This window comes from Cariama cristata, unplaced genomic scaffold (assembly GCF_000690535.1).
Source record: "Cariama cristata isolate BGI_N322 unplaced genomic scaffold, ASM69053v1 scaffold25382, whole genome shotgun sequence".
Lineage (NCBI taxonomy): Eukaryota > Metazoa > Chordata > Aves > Cariamiformes > Cariamidae > Cariama > Cariama cristata.
The window spans coordinates 1-6038 of NW_009605864.1; the positions used below are offsets into that span (position 1 = coordinate 1).

Genomic DNA, 6038 nt, shown 5'->3' on the forward strand with positions numbered 1-6038 from the left:
AAATATATATAGTTCTGAGGAAAACTCCCTACTGTGATGTAGGTTGTCAACCTGTATGGACAGTTTTGGAGTCCAGATGTTTGGCTCACTTTTACGACCCAAGAAAAGGAACACCTCCAGAAGTTGACTGGGTCTCTTTCATGAAAGTTATCCAAGGGAAGAGGATACTTCTCTTGTGTGAGAAGTATGTGTTTCTCACCTTTGGTTATAATGGTGACCTAAAATAATTAGTTGAGACTAGATATCTGCTTTCCGAACATACATATAATGTAGCCATTTACTGAATTTAGCAAAAATTAGTTCAAAGGGTGATATAAGTTAAAAATTGTAATTTTTTTTCCTAAATAGGGATTTTATACTGCTTCATCTACTGCGAGGTTATACTGCCAAGTACATCCATATTGGTAAACTGAATTAATGAGAATTAAACGAAATTTGGTGCGAAGCAGCTTATTTTCAGTTTTGTTCATTGATATCTGATGAGAATTGGCCCAGCAGGCCAAAGAAGTATAAGTATCTACCTCCTCTCCATCATTTTCTTGAACTCCACTCTCATCAGGTAACCCCTGCACATGGCTTGTGTGCGAGTGATGAGCTGTGCCAGCTTCTCATCCCTCATCTCCTCCAGGAGTCCCAGCAGCCCAGCTTTGAAGAACACCTTGAGAAAGAGAATGTTGCAGTACATATTCATCAGGTATTGAAAGCACAGCACATCAGACAAGCAGTATTTGTACCTTGGTGTGACCAAATTTGTACTGGGTGTGGTCCACATCGATGGATCCAAGGAGCTTCTCAGAGGCCTTCTTGCTGTCAATGAACTGTCCCTCTGGGATGGCACTTGCATTAAGCACCTTGTACCTATGGGAAGAAGTAAAATACGAAGGTCAAATTCCTGAAAGCTCAATCAAACCTATACCAACTAATGCCATTGTTAAGATTCTCTGAAGGGGGATCAAGAGTGGAAGAGAGGTGAGTAAGTCTGAACTCTGTTCCATTGCTTAGAAATCACATTTTCATGGGTAAATATGTTTTTAGGAAAAACCTTGCACTTTCCTTAGTGCAGAAGTTCTTGACGCAGAATGGGTACTGGTTTCCATGGGTAACTGCTGACATATTACATGTACCCTGTTATCTAATGTCCTATCTTCACATGAGAACTTTATGTACAAGAACAAAATATGTGGAAAGGAGAAGCAATTCTTCATCCAAAATAGTGGCAGTACATACTGGTATTTTGCAGCTGATACAGAACAAGAAGCAAAATCTTTTTATTTTATTTGTTTTTCCAACATGTTAGTCTAGAATACCTTGTAGTTTCTTTATTAACTTTTCTGTGCTGATGGCTGCAAGTCATTTTACTTTGCTACCCAGAAGTTAACTAAATCTAAGCTACTCAACTTCATTTCCAGCTAGTTAGTTAAAAAATGCTTTATTCCATAGCAGAATATGAATCAAGGACAGGAATAAATAATTGTCCTTTGAAAATGCCTGTTCTTCTAGTTAACTATAGAAAGACACTGGATGACTAACTTGGACAATTGACTTTTGTATGCCTAAAGGTAGGTACAATGCACCCCTCCCAAAACTCCCACAGTAGTTAAAACAGGAAATGCAAATTATTCAGCATTGGTGGATATGGTGTAGCGTGGATGACATGGAATCTGACCTCTGTTTGAAGTCTGCATAGAGTATTCTGCTGGGAAATCCTTTTCTGCAAATTCTAATCCCTTCCAGCACGCCGTTACACCGCAACTGATGCAGCACCAGCTCGTGCTCCATGGCACCTAATAAATGACATAATGAATTGATACTTCATTGTACTGCACAGAGAAGAACAGATTTGTCACATCTTTGAACTTTAACAACTTACCAGGTGTTTTTGTTTCATTAGGAATAAGGCATCGCACAAAATGGGGATGTGTGCTTCGCAGATTGCTCATCAGCTTGTTTAAATTTTCCTTAAAAGCAAAAGCAAAGACATAAAAAGTATCACTTACACAATCTCAATATTAGATGGAGTAAGCACACTGCAATAAAACCATGATCAGTATTTTTTTTTACAGAACTTTTGGGTAGTTCTGAAAGAATACTTCCAATGATTCAATGAGAATCCTTCTTTATTAAGAAGCATGTGCCTTTATCCTTTCTGTACATAAAGATTTTGTATATTAGATCAATCTAAAGCTTTTCTCAACTGAATTTTCTATATTTTTTCACAATGCAGTAAAATTTATAATAACTATTCCACAGTACCCGGAAAAGAGCCGAGACAGTCTGGAAAGAAGAACCCTTCTTCTTGCTGCCCTTCTTGCCACCGCCACCACTCTCTAAACAATAATATTTTTTAAAGAAAGAGGTGAACAAGAAAGCATGTAGTTAGAATCTGAAGAACTTCGTGTGTTCATCTTAAAAAAAATAGAAAATGTAATAATATGATCAAAATTTACAAATGCATAGTGTTTAAAGTTAAAATGGGAGATGATTTTTTCAGATGAGAGCAGAATGAAATCTAATGATTTCAGACTGAAGTTAAGAAAATGCCAACAGGAAACAAAATTTAACATTTTGCATAGTAAGATATTTAAAGAATTAAATAAATCACTAGTGAATACACCAAATGCAGTCTTTATGTATTTTTATATCTAAGGGAATGCATAGATTTAACAACATGTTGATACATTTGATTGTATCCCTGAAATATTTGGGAATGCCCCATATTGCAGAAATCTGGTTTGTCAGCTAGCCTATGTTTTAGTCTATGTTTTTTAAAACCTACAAATCCATTAAGGTCCCTAGGGAAATGTAATAGCCTTTATCAGTCTGAGTGACTGAGTTCTAAAAAGTAGATAAGTTTTTTGGTTTTCAATTTTTGAAATGCAAATATTATTGCAAAATACTATTGCAAGATTTTTTTTCCTGTAAATTATAATAGTACAGATTTCAGAGAAATCACCTGCTTCTGCCCCACCAACAGAGGCAAAGAGTAAGGCCAGTGTCTTCAGGGACGATTTCTGGTACAGTCCCACAACAGTTTCATTCAGGGGGTCTTTGTTCTTCTCAAGCCAGCCAGAGATGTTGTAGTCCACTGTACCAGCATAGTGCACCAGGGAGAAGTGGGCCTCAGCCTTGCCTTTTCCAGGTTTAGGCTTCTGGAAGTTGTTGGACTTGCCCAGATGCTGGTCATAGAGCTTATTCTTGAAAGAGGTGTCAGTTGCCTTGGGGAACATGCACTCCTCTTCCAGGATGGAGAAGATGCCCATGGGCTGGAAGAAATAGCCACATGTGAAGAAAGACAGTGTGGAAGCAAGAAGCAGAAAGAATGTATGTGAAAGAGGAACAGAAGATAAAAATTATACAAAAACCCCTCCTCAGAATGTGTAATCTTACATTTTTGGAGAAAGGACATTCTGTTAGTCAATATGCCATCAGTTGTATGAAAACAAACTCACCCATAATTTTCAGGGTTGTGATGTAGCATATATGTGCATGTTAGTTGAAGATGGAGAGCAAAATGAATAAAATTAGTAGCATTCATATGTAAAGAAAAGTTTACACTTTCTAAATGCTTTTTCTTGGAAACAAGATAGAAAATTTCTTTAAACATATTAAAATAGAAGTTATTCAGTGTATTTACACACTCAGCATGCATTAAAAATATACATGCATTTGAGTATGAACTCCAGAACAGTGACTAGAACTGAAATTTTTGCCCCATGTAAATAATATGTACTGCACGACAGACTCCCACAGGTAGTAAAGTAACAGACAAATGAAAATGACTATGAAATGCTTGGAACCCAGAAAAAATCGTGTTACGTGCTGTGTTAAGTGTGAGTGCCACACATCAGAGTGGTCTAAGTTGAGCATAGAAGATTCCTTTTACATTTCACATCTGGAAAACTATTAACTGTACAGGGCCCAAGAACCTTTTCAATGAGCTCAATGCAGGCAGCCAGGTCCATCCCAAAGTCAATGAACTCCCATTCAATGCCTTCCTTCTTGTACTCCTCCTGCTCCAGCACGAACATGTGATGGTTGAAGAACTGTTGCAGTTTCTCATTGGTGAAGTTGATGCACAGCTGTTCCAGGCTGTTGAACTGCAGAATGCAGAGATTTACTTACTTGTGAAGTTCAGTTCCAGGAACACTTTCCGTCTTCCAATAGTTTTATTTTCAACCCATTAAGGTCTCCATGATTGGAGTTCTGAATTTCCAGTCATGGGAGTGGACAGGTGACTGGCGTATTCCATCCTCTAATATATCTACCCTTTCAGGCTCTGGCACTATCTCAACATATTTCTGAGCTCTGAAGAGAGCTGCAGAGCTTAGTCCGTGTCCAGCTTTTCATCTGCTTGAATTTGTCTACACTGCCAGTCTACTCGCAAGCATTCAGAGGGAATTTGGCTTCAGCATTAACAAAATCTTCCATCAAGGTGGCATATTTTAACTTCCTCAAAATCTGTCTTTGCTATTACCTATCAGTTGTTCAACATTTTCGTATCAGTTTTCAATGCAATTCTCACTTCTGCATGCAACAACAGACATCTGTAAAAATCTGCAGCCCTTGTGGGATAATACATACTATGAGAACCAGAAGAGTGCCATTCCTACAGGAATGTAAGGATTATCCAATAAAGAAAAACAATCCATAATTTTAAAAAAGACCAAACCCCAAAATCTTCCAGTTTCTTAATGCCCCTTCCAGGAAACTTGTATGAAGATCCTGCTCTTACATCAAAGATCTCAAAGCCAGCAATGTCCAGGACACCAATGAAGTACTGTCTGGGCTGCTTTGTATCCAGCTGTTGGTTGATGCGAACAACCATCCACAAGAACATCTTCTCAAAGACAGATTTTGCCAGAGCCCCCACTGAATTGTATACCTAAAGAAAAGTAAAAGAAAAGTTGCCATCCAGGGCAAAAGAGGAAGGTCAAATTTTTAAATTCATATAATTTGTTTTCTATCATCACTTGTTTCTTACCTGTTGTACAGTTTGACCCTTGGTCACATATTCATTCCCAACCTTGACTCGGGGATAGCAAAGGGCTTTGAGTAGGTCTGCTGAGTTCAGACCCATCAGGTAGGCAGCCTTATCAGCAACTAAGGAAACAAGCATACAGCCAGACTGAATATTAGGTCTCCAGTAGAGTTATCCTGTAGTAATTCAGAATCGTTTCTGCAGAAGCCACATACACTTTAAGTCACATACTTTAAAATATTGTAATTTTTCTTGATTTACTGACTTTTTTCCCGTTTAATTTAGATGATTTCTAAATGTAAAGATTCTTCCAAATACCTTTACAATGAACATGCAAATTTTGAAACAAGTGACTAGACAGACAAAAAGGCAAAATGCCATGAATGTGGTAGGCCAAACAAGTCACAATTTCTGAATAAACAGAAAAGGAAGCTGATTTGGGTTGCAATACAGTGTACTGAAAACTGTAGTTATTGAAACTCTGCTGTCATTAGAGAGAGGTAGAGAGAGAGAGAGATTAGCGAAGTATTGTGCCAAAAGTATGAACAGGATGTTTCATAGAACTTTCGCAGTGGGACCACATTCTCCCTAAGGATAAATATCACACACATTGATCTTTTCCAGTTCTCATTTTCTCTGAATCTAGACAATTAAATACAAGCACTAGAGCACTGGATATACTCTGTCATCACTTTCCAATTTACTGCCTGTCTTTTCTCACAGCAAAGACGATAGCAAGCATCAGTACTATTTACAGAGTCCTTTAATGGATTCTGTAATTGAGGCCAAACCTCATTATAGAATATATATACACAGATGCTAATTTTGAGCTGTTTCTTTTGCATCTATTATTATACAACTAAGTATTTAATGTATATTTATCACTTTAAAAAGTAAGGTTTGAAATAAGAACAAAATTGGAACTTACATTTTATTTAACTTTCGAAGAGTTATTTTTTAATAATTAAATAATCATCTAATTCTGTTATACTCTTCTATAACTCTTTCCTTTAGTTATATTCATGCAATGATTACAGCTATTATTTGTAGCCTGTTCTAC

At 37.2% G+C, this 6038-nt stretch overlaps 1 pseudogene; it reads right to left on the reverse strand.

Moving 5' to 3' along the window:
* Positions 1 to 466: 466 nt before the first annotated feature.
* On the reverse strand, positions 467 to 5100 carry LOC104158494 (annotated as a pseudogene).
* Positions 5101 to 6038: the final 938 nt, after the last annotated feature.